Raw genomic sequence first — 13752 nt, 5'->3', positions numbered from 1 at the left:
AAGATTTCACATCAGCATTCATTATCATAGAAATCATGATAAAAATTCAAAAGGGCAGGAACCTAGGCCCAAAAGCTGATGCATTGGCCATGGAGTAGTACTGTTGCTTACTGTCTTGTTTGCTTCCTTTGGCTTGTTCCACTTGCTTAATTATAGAGCCCAGAACTATCAGCCTGTGAACAGTACCAACTAGAATAGGGATAGTACCTCCCCATTGATTACTAAATAAGAAAAAGCCCTCAGAGGTGACCTTATAGCTGAAAAACTGATCTGGATTTTGTTGTCTTTGTTGTGTATGGGGTTTTTCTATTTGGAGTGGGAGTGAGAGTAGGGGTTGAAACAGGAATATATATATATATATATATATATATATATATATATAATCAAACTTTACAAAGTAAATTCTGAGGCAAAATCCTAAGTAGAGATAAAAAGACATAAATGTTGACATCTAAGATTTCAGCACAGCCAGGAGATAGAATTACTCTAACTGAATGTATATCTATTAATGTACCTTGAAAATATATAAAGTATAAATGGTAAAACTCAGAGAGAGAGAGGGGGGAGGGAGGAAAGAAAAAAGGAAAAGAAAGAAAGAACATGTAGGGGAATGCTAGGGAGGGGAGGAGGGAGGGAGTGGGTGGACCTTGGGAGAACACCCTCACAGAAGCAGGGGAGGGTGGATGGGATAGGAGGTTGCCAGAGGGCAAACTGGGAAAGGGGATAACATTTGAAATATAAATGAATAAAATGTCCAATAAAAGAAAAAATTAAAAAGTATTACATCAACAAATGCACGGTTTCCTCACTTTTTTTTTTTTAACATACAACTGGGATTTTTTTTTAAATTGGATTTTATATGTATTTACATTTCAAATGTTATCTTCTTTCCTTCTCCCATTCTGCCTCTCCCACCACTTCTACAAAAGATGCCCCCCACTCCCATCCACCCAGTCCCACCTCAACAACCTGGCATTCACCTACACTGGGGAAAGGAGCCTTCACAGGATCAAGGGCTTCTCCTCTTATTGATGCCCAACATTACCATCCTCTGCTACATATGCTGCTGAAGCGATGGGTCTCTCCATGTGTACTCTTTGGTTGGTGGTTTAGTCCCCTGGAACTGTGGGCGGGGGAGGTGGTGGATATTGCTGTTCTTCCTATGAGGTTGCAAACCTCTTCCTCTCCTTCAGTCCTTTCTCTAATTCCTCCATTGGGGTCCCCATGCTCAGCATCCTCATTTGTATTAGTAAGTCTCTGACAGAGTCTCTCAGGAGACATCCATATGAGGATCCTGTCAGCAAGCATTTTTGGAATCTGGAATAGAAATTGGTTTGGTGGCTGCATATGGGATGGATCCCCAGTTGGCGCAGTCTCTGGATGGCCATTGTTTCAGTCCCTGCTGCAATGTTTGCCACTCTATTTATTCTCCTGAGTATTATGTTCCCCTTCTAAAAAGAACTGAAGTATCTAAATTTTGGTCTTCTTTCTTCTTGAGCTTCATATAGTCTATGAGTTGTATCATGGGTTTTTCAAACTTTTGGGCTAATATCCACTTATCCATGAGTACATACCCTGTGTGTTCTTTTGTGGCTGGGTTGCCCCACTCAGAATGGTATTTTCTAGTTCCATCCATTTGCCTGCAAATTTCATAAAGTCATTGTTTTTAATAGCTGAGTAATTCTCCATTGTGTAAATGTTCCACATTTTCTGTATCCATTCCTCTGTTGAAGGACATCTGGGTTCTTTCCAGCTTCTGACTATTATAAATAAGGCTGCTATGAATGTAGTGGAGCATGTGTCCTTGTTATATGTTGGAACATCTTTTGAATTTATGCCCAGGAGTGATATAGCTGAGTCCTCGGGTAGTACTATGTCCAATTTTCTGAGAAATTGCCAGACTGATTTCCACAGTGGTTGTACCACTTTGCAATCCCACCAATGTTGGAGGAGTGTTCCTCTTCTCCACATCCTCACCAGCATTTGCTGTTGCCTGAGTTTTTGATCTTAGCCATTCTGACTGGTGTGAGGTGCAATCTCAAGGTTGTTTTGATTTGCATTTCCCTGACGACTAAGGTTGTTGAACATTTCTTAGGTACTTCTCAGCCATTCAATATCCCTCAGCTAAGAAGTCTTTGTTTAACTCTGTACCCCATTTTTAATAGGGTTATTTGATTCTCTGTAGTGAAACTTTTTGAGTTCTTTGTATATATTAGATATTAGCTCTCTATCAGATATAGAATTGGTAAAGGTCTTTTCCCCATCTGTTAGCTGCCATTTTGTCCTACTGACAATGTTCTTTGCCTTATAGAAGCATTGCAATTTTATAAAGTCCCATTGTCTATTCTTAATCTTAGAGCATAAGCCATTGGTGTTCTTTTCAGGAAAATTTCCCCTGTGCCTATGTTTTGTAGGCTTTTCCCCACTTTGCTGTATTGTGCTTGCAGACAGGAGCCTAGCATGGCCATCCTTTGAGAGGCTCTACCAGAAGTTGACAAGACTTACAACCAACCATTGGACTGAGGTTGGGGAGCCCTATGGAAGAGTTGAGGGAAGGATTGAAAGAACTGAAGGGGATGGTAACCCCATAGGAAAACCAACAATGTGAATTCACCTGGACCAATGGTAGCAACCAAAGAACATACATGTAGTGGTCCGTGGCCACTGGCACATATGTAGCAGAGAACTTCCTTGTCTGGCCTCAGTGTGAGAGGATGTACCTAATCCTATAGAGACTTGATGCCCCAGGGAAGGGGGATCCCCAGATATGGTACAGTGAACTAAAGTGAGGTGAGGATGGGTGAGTGGGTTAGTGTGGGTGGAGGAACTCCCTCTTAGAGGCAAAGGGGAAGGGAGATGGGTTGAAGAGCTCTAGGAGGGGCACCAGGAGAAGGGACAAGATTTGAAATATAAATAAATAAAATAAATTTTTAAAAAAAGATTTAAATGGGGTTGGAGATTTAGCTCAGTGGTAGAGCACTTGCCTAGGAAGCGCAAGGCCCTGGGTTCGGTCCTCAGCTCCAAAAAAAAAAAAAAAAAAAAAAAAAAAAAAAAAGATTTAAGTGGATTTAACAGTTTATCAGTACATAACAAAAGGGAAGAATAAAATTTAAAGTAAATTATTAAATAACCTAACTCTAATGTAATGTAAGTTCCAGTAGAATATCATGAAAATAAGGGACAGAAGGATTATTGTGAAATAGTATGACAATAATGTCTTCAAAGTATTGAAAGATATGAAGTTACAAATTAAAGAGGAGCAAACTTTGGGGGAGGGTGATGTAAAGAGAATTCAACATCTTTCAGTTGTTAAAAAGTCAAATAGAGTTGGATGCTTCTAAAAGTCATCAGGAAAATGAGACAGGTGACCTTTAAGTATGGACAATAAGAATGACAGCTAAAATTATATTAGAAATTGCAATTACAAAAAGACAATGGAAGGACATATTCAAGAACAGGAGAAAAGAAAACAGCCTTCCTAGGGTTTCAAACACAGATAAAATATTATTTTTATATATATGGATGTTTTGCCTACATTTATATCTGTGTACAAAATATGCACTACGTGCCTTGTAAAACCAGAAGAGGACATTAGAGAGCCCTGTAACAGGAATTAAAGATGGTTGTTAGCCATCATATAGGTACTGTGAACTGAACTGGTCCTTGGAAGAGCTTCCATTGCTGTTAATCACTAAGTCATCTCTCCATTCTTGAAAATGCATTCTTTTTTGTAACTAATCATATTTTTTATTCTTCTCTCATACATTACATCCCAAGTGAAGTTTCCCCTCTACCTGTCAACTCCACCCTTCCCCAAGATCCACAGTCTCTCTGCCTCTACTCAGAAAAGAGCAGGCCTCCCAAGGACATCAACCAAACATGGCATAACAAGCTACAATAAGACAAGGCATATATCATCATTTCAAGGATGCACTAGGCAACCCAATAGGAGTTGGTCCCACAAGCAGGCAAAAGAGTTAGGACAGCTCCACCACCACCACTACTAGAAGGCCCACCAAAAAATCAAGCTACTTAGCCATAGCTAATATGCAGAGAACCTATGTCAGACCCCTGCAGGTTCCTTGATCTCTGTGAGCTACCTTGAGTCCTAGTCAATTGATTCTGTGGATCTTATTCTTGTGTCCCTGAACACTCTGGTTTCTTCAATGCCCCCCACTCTTCCACAGGACCCACTGAATCCTGTCTAATGTTTGGCTGTGGTTTCTGCATTTGCTCCCATTAGTTACAGGATGAGGTCTCTCTGATGCTACAATCCACAGACCCAGAGAAGCCAAGTAACAAGGAAGAATGCAAGTAAGGGAGAATGCAAGGATCTCCCTGGGGATAAGAAATAGAACAGATTTTGCTGGTGGGCCGGGTGGGTAGAGTTGGGAAAAGGAGGGATCAGGTGGGGATGGGGAGGGAGAAGAAAATACTGGGAGAAATGCTTGAAATTGTGACATTTCTGGCATCAGGGTAGAAACTAACTGCAATAGAAACACCAGAGAATCTACAAGAGTAACCCTACAAAAAAATCCTATTAACTGGGGACACATAGTCTGAATTGGGCATCTCTGTAAACAGGAAAGACCCCAAATGGAGAGACTAGAACACCAACTCAGCTATATTCTTAATAAATAAATGTAAAATAAGAATGAATTAGAGAATAAAGCTTGCAATATCCATGTCAGCAAGGTTTTTCTAAAATAAATTCTTCATGGTGCAAGAAAATCATTCCTGATGAAAATGTAAAACTGTAAAAAAGAAGAAAAAATACTGAATGTATAACTTTGTAAAAAAATGTAAGCAAGTAATAACTGCTAGAAAGAGTTGTAATGCACTGTAAGGTTTATGATAGAAAATTGAAATATATGCCAGCAAGGGCACAGAAAATGAAGCCATTAAGTGCATAAAATAGGTTTTAATGGTAAAAGTAAATAAGATAATTATTAGGAACTGAGAAATTAATACTGAGCATTTATTTAACCATTAATATATTGAAGAACAGGTAAGAAATTGGTAAAATCATTCATCATTTAAAAGCAAGTGTCGGGGTTGGGGATTTAGCTCAGTGGTAGAGCGCTTGCCTAGCAATCGCAAGGCCCTGGGTTCGGTCCTCAGCTCCAAAAAAAACCAAAAACAAAAAAACAAAAACAAAAAAAAATAAATAAAAGCAAGTGTCCCTCTTCCAGAGTACAAAAAGTGACTAGTGAGTATGCATTCCTGAACAGACATCTATAGCATCTACCCTATGACCTAGATTATATTATCAAAAGGGACATCGAATGATTTTAAGATCTGGATGATGATATGGAAATGACATGGAGAGAGAGAGAGAGAGAGAGAGAGAGAGAGAGAGAGAGAGAGAGAGAGAGAGAGAGAACAAGTCTGGCAACCTGCACAAGACATGAGGGGGAGGGGGACATGTGGGGCCATATGGTGAAAGGAAAGAAGAATGGATTCCTGCAGTTTATTTTCTGATTTCCATATGCACACCCCCATGTGTATTAGAAGGCAGAGTATTGGGGGTGAGTATGTATTAGTCAGCGTTATCTAGAGAAACAGAACTGATAAAATATATGGGATTCTGTCCCACGCGCGACCTCGCCAGCAAGAAAACATATGGGGACATACAAATCCTTGCGGCAGCCAAAACTTTTATTAAATCTTAAGGAGAGCCCCGCGCGCCAGCATGGCGCGGCTTATATACACCCTAGCGCTGCACATCCACACCTGATTGGTCGCTTACCCATGATCTCATTAGGCACGCCCCGGAGTGGGCAAAGACCTGGCACGAAGGCACTCTTGCACATGCGCACACAGTTAACTTCCTGAAAGGAAGTCGGCTGGCCCGGCGGAAGCCAGCGCCATCTTGTAATGGCGGAAGCTATCCTGGCCTTCCACGTGGGGCGCAGTGGAAGCCAGCGCCATCTTGTGGTGGCGAATGTTAAAGCGGCCCTCTACAGGATTCATTAGAATGGCTTATTATTCCAACAATAGTTGTATGGACATTTCCAAGAATCCAATAGTTGTTCAGTCTATGAGGCCAGATTTCTCAGCGGGCCATCAGAGTATATGTCAGAATCCTGAAAAAGTAGGCTCTAATTCCAGTGAAGAAATGTACTTGCCATCAAGAGTGAGAGCAAACAGACTAGGAAGAAGTATTTCCTTTTTCCATGTCCTTTATATAAGCTGCCACCAGAACATATGGCCCAGGTTTTAGGTGAGTCTTTCTACCACAAATGGGCTGAAGAAAAATCCCTTATAGGTATACCCAGCTGCTTGGGTAGCCAATTTAATAACCAAGTCTAACCATCACAACGGGCAGGTATAGGAGTGGGATTGTGATATCTTCATCATCATCATCCATAAAACACTGACTGACATAAAATACTCATAATTACCTGTCACGTATGTAAATATGTGATATGGAAGAGAGCTTAAAACCGGAAATGACTAAATCTCAGAATGCATTCCATGTAGCAGAAGTAATATTAGGTGCAAAAAAAGCTGCCCATTATCATATTAGAGAAAACTGAGAGAACAGTTTCAGAGGTGGAGTGGTGTATTATTTAGGATTCTATTGCTGTGATAGACATCATGACCAGAAGCATTTTAGGGAGTAAAGGGTTTATTTGGCTTACATATCCCAGGTCACAGACCACATAGGGAAGCCAACACAGAAACTCAGATGCCAGAGCCATGGACTATCTACTGAGGAAAGCTGCTAACAGGGAGTGGAACCAGCAAGAAAAAAAGAAGTTTGTTGCAATCAACAAAGATGAAAAGGAGTTGGAGATCTGAAGACTGCTTTGACATCAGCCTTAGAGATGCAGAGTTTGGAGTTTGCCCAGCTGGTTTCCTGTCTTCCTTTGGGGATTACAGTAAAGTTATTGGATGTAATTTAGGAGAGACGCTGAACTTTGGACTTTAAATATTGTTGGGACTTCTATAGAGTATGAGGACCTTGAAAGTGGGAATAAATGTATTTTGCATTATGCTATGTTTAGGTATGACCTCCTAGACTTATGTTTGAACAAGTCTAAGGGTGCCAGGGAGTGGAATGCAGTGATTTGTATATGCTTGAGCTAGGGAATGGTAAAATTAGAAGGTGTGGCCTTGTTGGAGTAGGTGTATCTCTGTGGGCATGGGCTTAAGACCTTCACCCTAGTTACCTGGAAGTCAGTATTCTGCTAGCAGCCTTCAGATTAAGATATAGAACTCCCAGTTCCTCCTGTACCAGGCCTGTCTGGATGCTGCCATGTTTCCCCCTTGATGATACTGGACTGAGCTTCTGAACCTGTAAGCCAACCCCAATTAAATGACCCCTTTATGACACTTGCCTTGGCCATGGTGTCTGTTCACCATGTAAAACCCTAACTAAGATACCCTTTTAGCCCTGGCTACCTTGAAACAAAATCATTCTGCCTCAGGCTTCTAAGTACACTACAAGACGTGGTATAGCCAAAAAGTTTTTTTAAAAAAAAAAAAAAAAAAAAAAAAGAAAAGAAAAGAAAAGAAAAAAAGGAAAGGAAGAAATAAGGAAGGAAGGGAAGAAAAAAAGCCCAGCCCAAATTGCCATTCTGAAGAGTCAATGAGAATTGTTCATATAATCCAAACACAGTTTCCTTAGCTCCTTTTTGATATGACGTAAAAATTTCTGGTCATGAAGTATTAATAAGGAAAGATGGTCACATTGTCTGTTCTCTGTCTTTCTCTCCCATCCCTCTCTTCATAAAAGACATTTATGAAAATCATTTCAATGCATCTATTTATGTTTTTGTCATTTGTTTGCATTCTTAATCATTGTATTACAGCATTCTTTCCCTACTTTCTGAATTTTATATGAATGGAATTGTATAACATGTTCCTTTGCATTTGACAAACACAGAAAGAAAGAAAGAAGGAAAGAAAGAAAGAAAGGAAGGAAGAAAGAAAGAAAGAGAAAAGGAAAAAAAGAAAAGCTGTTCTAACACATGTCTGCAAGGTTTATCTAGGATTCAGCTTTTTTAGTTTTAAAAACAAATGAAATCAGTTGACTCAACAGTAAAGTACAATAAAATAAAATAAAATAAAAAGTTTCCCATGATGTAGCATGTATCTATAGTTAGTTCATCTTCATTGTTATGCAATGCTAATATACTATAAATTATTTATTCATTCTACTGCTGACAGGCATTTGTATTCTTTCCTATTTGGGGATGTGATGAGTAATGCTGTTAGGAAAATTCTTGAGTGTAACCAGCCTGCTGCTTTCAGAACTGCGACCAGCAGAATCTTCCCCAAAGCAGATCCGCAGGCTTTCAGAATTCCTTATTACATTTCAAATTTATGACATTAAATAGCTATTTATTAAGCATGGCATCACCATGGAAATCACAACTTATGATTCTTACACTCAGAGGGTAGGAGCTGGAGGATCACTATGAATTTGAATGCAGCCTAGTGTACATTGTGTGTAAGCTATCTTAACAAACGCCCCAGTGCCCTAGCATGGGAAGCCTCCTTTCAAGTTTTTATCAGGGGAATCCAACCAAGTCTGAAAGCAATATAGGCTATTGATGTTGCCCTGGTCGCCTCCCATCTCTTGAAAGCATGAACCTATTACTGAAGATACTACATATTTTAGACATAGGACTTGGAAGAATATATAGCTAGAACCAACCTACAAGTCTGCTCCCCAGGGACTAGTTCTCCCTGTATTGCAAAGTCCTATACAAGCTGCCTAGAATGAAAACCAATCATTAGTTCTACCCATCTGTAAAGCCTGTGAAACACAGCAATAACCAGCATGGCAAGATATCCTCAATGGTGCAAAAATAACACTTACATTTTGTGGGCAACCAACAACTGTCTAATTGGGTTTAAGTCCCACTAAATAGGAAGGAACTTATGCCTTGCATTGCATGCCTACTGAAGAGATCATGGACTCTTGAAGAGAACCTACTATTATCAGTTTCCTAAACCAAAATAATTTTTAATTGTCTTCTAAATACTTATACTACATCCACAGCTAAGGGCTGTTCTCTCATCCAGTATCAAAGAAATGTCTTTTTGCAGTAGATAGAGATCATCATAGAAATCTGCATGAGGCCAAAATGCAAAGAATAATTAAATAATCATGAGATTCCTGTTCCTAGATGATATCTCTTTAATGTATCCCATATACTTAAATCTCAGTAAGTATATTACTCATGTATAAAATTTTCAAATAAAAAAAATTCTATATCCTGAAAGCTTCAGCAGGAAGACTATAAGAACCAGACATATAAAATGTGTCCTGACTCCTGAGACTGCAGAGCGTAAGAGACCACCAACACTGCCCACCCCTGCCCACATCCCTGGTCCAAGAGGAAACTGTATACGGCCTCTAGGTTCCCGTAGATAAGGGCCCAGGAGCAGCAGGTCCGCTGCGTCTGAGACACCACCAGAACCTGAAGGGACCGATCGGTTAAACAGTTCTTTGCACCCAAATCCGATGGGAGGGAGAGCTAAACCTTCAGAGAGGAAGACACACCTGGGAAACCAGAAGAGACTACACTCTGCCCACATCTCTGACTCCAGAGGAAAACACCTAACGCCATCTGGGACTCTGGTACATGGGGGCTCCTGGAAAGGGCGGCACAGGTCCTCCTGGTTGCTACCCCCACGGAGAGCTCATAAGCAACACCCAACTAGCAAACTTGAGCCTCGGGACCACAGGTAAGACCAACTTTTCTGCTCTGAGAGGCCTGCGTGGTGAACTCAGGGCACAGGCCCACAGAAACAGCTGAAGAACTGTAGATAGGAAAAACTACACGCCCGAAAGCAGAACACTCTGTTCCCATAACTGGCTGAAAGAAAACAGGAAAACAGGTCTACAGCACTCCTGACACACAGGCCTATAGGACAGCCTAGCCACTGTCAGAAATAGGAGAACAAAGTAACACTAGATATAATCTGATGGCGAGAGGCAAGCACAGGAACCCAAGCAACAGAAACCAAGACTACATGGCATCATCGGAGGCCAAATCTCCCACCAAAGCAAACATGGAATGTCCAAACACAACAAAAAAGCAAGATCTAGATTCAAAATCATATTTGATCATGATGCTGGAGGACTTCAAGAAAGACATGAAGAACTCCCTTAGAGAAATGCAGGAAAACATAAATAAACAAGTAGAAGCCTACAGAGAGGAATCGCAAAAATCCCTGAAAGAATTCCAGGAAAACACAATCAAACAATTGAAGGAATTAAAAATGGAAATAGAAGCAATCAAGAAAGAACACATGGAAACAACCCTGGATATAGAAAACCAAAGGAAGAGAAAAGGAGCTGTAGATACAAGTATCACCAACAGAATACAAGAGATAGAAGACAGAATCTCAGGAGCAGAAGATTCCATAGAAATCATCTACTCAACTGTCAAAGAAAATGTAAAGCAGAAAAAGCTACTGGTCAAAAACATACTGGAAATCCAGGACTCAATGAGAAGATCAAACCTAAGGATAATAGGTATAGAAGAGAGTAAAGACTCCCAGCTCAAAGGACCAGTAAATATCTTCAACAAAATCATAGAAGAAAACTTCCCTAACCTAAAAAAAGAGATACCCATAAGCATACAAGAAGCCTACAGAACTCCAAATAGATTGGACCAGAAAAGAAACACCTCCCGTCACATAATAGTCAAAACACTAAACGCACAAAATAAAGAAAGAATATTAAAAGCAGTAAGGGGAAAAGGTCAAGTAACATATAAAGGCAGACCTATCAGAATCACACCAGACTTTTCCCCAGAGACTATGAAAGCCAGAAGATCCTGGACAGATGTCATACAGACCCTAAAAGAACACAAATGCCAGCCCAGGTTACTGTATCCTGCAAAACTCTCAATTAACATAGATGGAGAAACCAAGATATTCCATGACAAAACCAAATTTACACAATATCTTTCTACAAATCCAGCGCTACAAAGGATAATAAATGGTAAAGCCCAACATAAGAAGGCAAGCTACACCCTAGAAGAAGCAAAAAACTAATCGTCTTGGCAACAAAACAAAGAGAAGAAAAGCACACAAACATAACCTCACATCCAAATATGAATATAACAGGAAGCAATAATCACTATTCCTTAATATCTCTCAACATCAATGGCCTCAACTCCCCAATAAAAAGATATAGATTAACAAACTGGATACGCAATGAGGACCCTACATTCTGTTGCCTATAGGAAACACACCTCAGAGACAAACACAGACATTACCTCAGAGTGAAAGGCTGAAAAACAATTTTCCAAGCAAATGGTCGGAAGAAGCAAGCTGGAGTAGCCATTCTAATATCAAATAAAATCAATTTTCAACTAAAAGTCATCAAAAAAATATAAGGAAGGACACTTCATATTCATCAAAGGAAAAATCCACCAAGATGAACTCTCAATCCTAAATATCTATGCCCCAAATACAAGGGCACCTACATATGTAAAAGAAACCTTACTGAAGCTCAAAACACACATTAAACCTCACACAATAATAGTAGGAGATTTCAACACCCCACTCTCATCAATGGACAGATCATTGAAACAGAAATTAAACAGAGACGTAGATAGACTAAGAGAAGTCATGAACCAAATGGATTTAACGGATATTTATAGAACATTCTATCCTAAAGCAAAAGGATATACATTCTTCTCAGCTCCTCATGGTACTTTCTTCAAAATTGACCATATAATTGGTCAAAAATCGGGCCTCAACAGGTACAGAAAGATAGAAATAATCCCATGCGTGGTATCAGACCACCACGGCCTAAAGCTGGTGTTCAATATCAATAAGGGAAGAATGCCCACATAAACGTGGAAATTGAACAATGCTCTACTCAATGATAACCTGGTCAAAAAAGAAATAAAGAAAGAAATTAAAGACTTCTTAGAATTTAATGAAAATGAAGGTACAACATACCCAAACTTATGGGACACAATGAAAGCTATGCTAAGAGGAAAAGAAGAAGACAAAATATCACTATTTGCAGATGATATGATAGTATATTTAAGTGATCCCAAAAGTTCCACCAGAGAACTACTAAAGCTGATAAACAACTTCAGCAAAGTGGCTGGGTATAAAATTAACTCAAATAAATCAGTAGCCTTCCTCTACACAAAAGAGAAACAAGCTGAGAAAGAAATTAGGGAAACGACACCCTTCATAATAGACCCAAATAATATAAAGTACCTCAGTGTGACTTTAACCAAGCAAGTAAAAGATCTGTACAATAAGAACTTCAAGACTCTGAAGAAAGAAATTGAAGACCTCAGAAGATGGAAAGATCTCCCATGCTCATGGACTGGCAGGATTAATATAGTAAAAATGGCCATTTTACCAAAAGCGATCTACAGATTCAATGCAATCCCAATCAAAATAGTAATCCAATTCTTCAAAGAGTTAGACAGAACAATTTGCAAATTCATCTGGAATAACAAAAAACCCAGGATAGCTAAAACTATTCTCAACAATAAAAGGACTTCAGGGGGAATCATTTTCAACAGGGGATAGCATTTTCAACAAATGGTGCTGGTTCAACTGGAGGTCAACATGTAGAAGAATGCAGATCAATCCATGCTTATCACCCTGTACAAAGCTTAAGTCCAAGTGGATCAAGGACCTCCACATCAAACCAGATACACTCAAACTAATAGGAGAAAAACTAGGCCAGCATCTCAAACACATGGGCACTGGAAAAAATTTCCTGAACAAAACACCAATGGCTTATGCTCTAAGATCAAGAATCGACAAATGGGATCTCATAAAACTGCAAAGCTTCTGTAAGGCAAAGGACACTGTGGTTAGGACAAAACAGCAACCAACAGATTGGGAAAAGATCTTTACCAATCCTACAACAGATAGAGGCCTTATATCCAAAATATACAAAGAACTCAAGAAGTTTGACCTCAGGGAGACAAATAACCCTATTAAAAAATGGAGTTCAGAGCTAAACAAACAATTCACAGCTGAGGAATGCCGAATGGCTAAGAAACACCTAAAGAAATATTCAACATCTTTATTCATAAGGGAAATGCAAATCAAAACAACCCTGAGATTTCACCTCACACCAGTGAGAGTGGCTAAGATCAAAAACTCAGGTGACAGCAGATGCTGGCAAGGATGCCGAGAAAGAGGAACACTCCTCCATTGTTGGTGGGATTGCAGACTGGTACAACCATTCTGGAAATCAGTCTGGAGCTTCCTCAGAAAATTGGACATTGAACTGCCTGAGGATCCAGCTATACCTCTCTTGGGCATATACCCAAAAGATGCCCCAACATATAAAAAAGACACGTGCTCCACTATGTTCATTGCAGCCTTATTTATAATAGCCAGAAGCTGGAAAGAACCCAGATGCCCTTCAACAGAGGAATGGATACAGAAAATGTGGTACATCTACACAATGGAATATTACTCAGCTATCAAAAACAATGCCTTTATGAAATTCGTAGGCAAATGGTTGGAACTGGAAAATATCATCCTGAGTGAGGTCACCCAATCACAGAAAAACACACATGGTATGCACTCATTGATAAGTGGCTATTAGCCCAAATGCTTGAATTACCCTAGATGCATAGAACACATGAAACTCAAGATGGATGATCAAAATGTGAATGCTTCACTCCTTCTTTAAAAGGGGAATAAGAATACTTTTGGCAGGGAATAGAGATCAAAGATTAAAACAGAGACAGAAGGAACACCCATTCAGAGCCTGCCCCACATGTGGCCCATACATAT

This window comes from Rattus rattus, chromosome 2 (assembly GCF_011064425.1).
Source record: "Rattus rattus isolate New Zealand chromosome 2, Rrattus_CSIRO_v1, whole genome shotgun sequence".
NCBI classification, from domain to species: Eukaryota; Metazoa; Chordata; class Mammalia; order Rodentia; family Muridae; genus Rattus; species Rattus rattus.
This window is presented reverse-complemented; position numbering follows the sequence as displayed.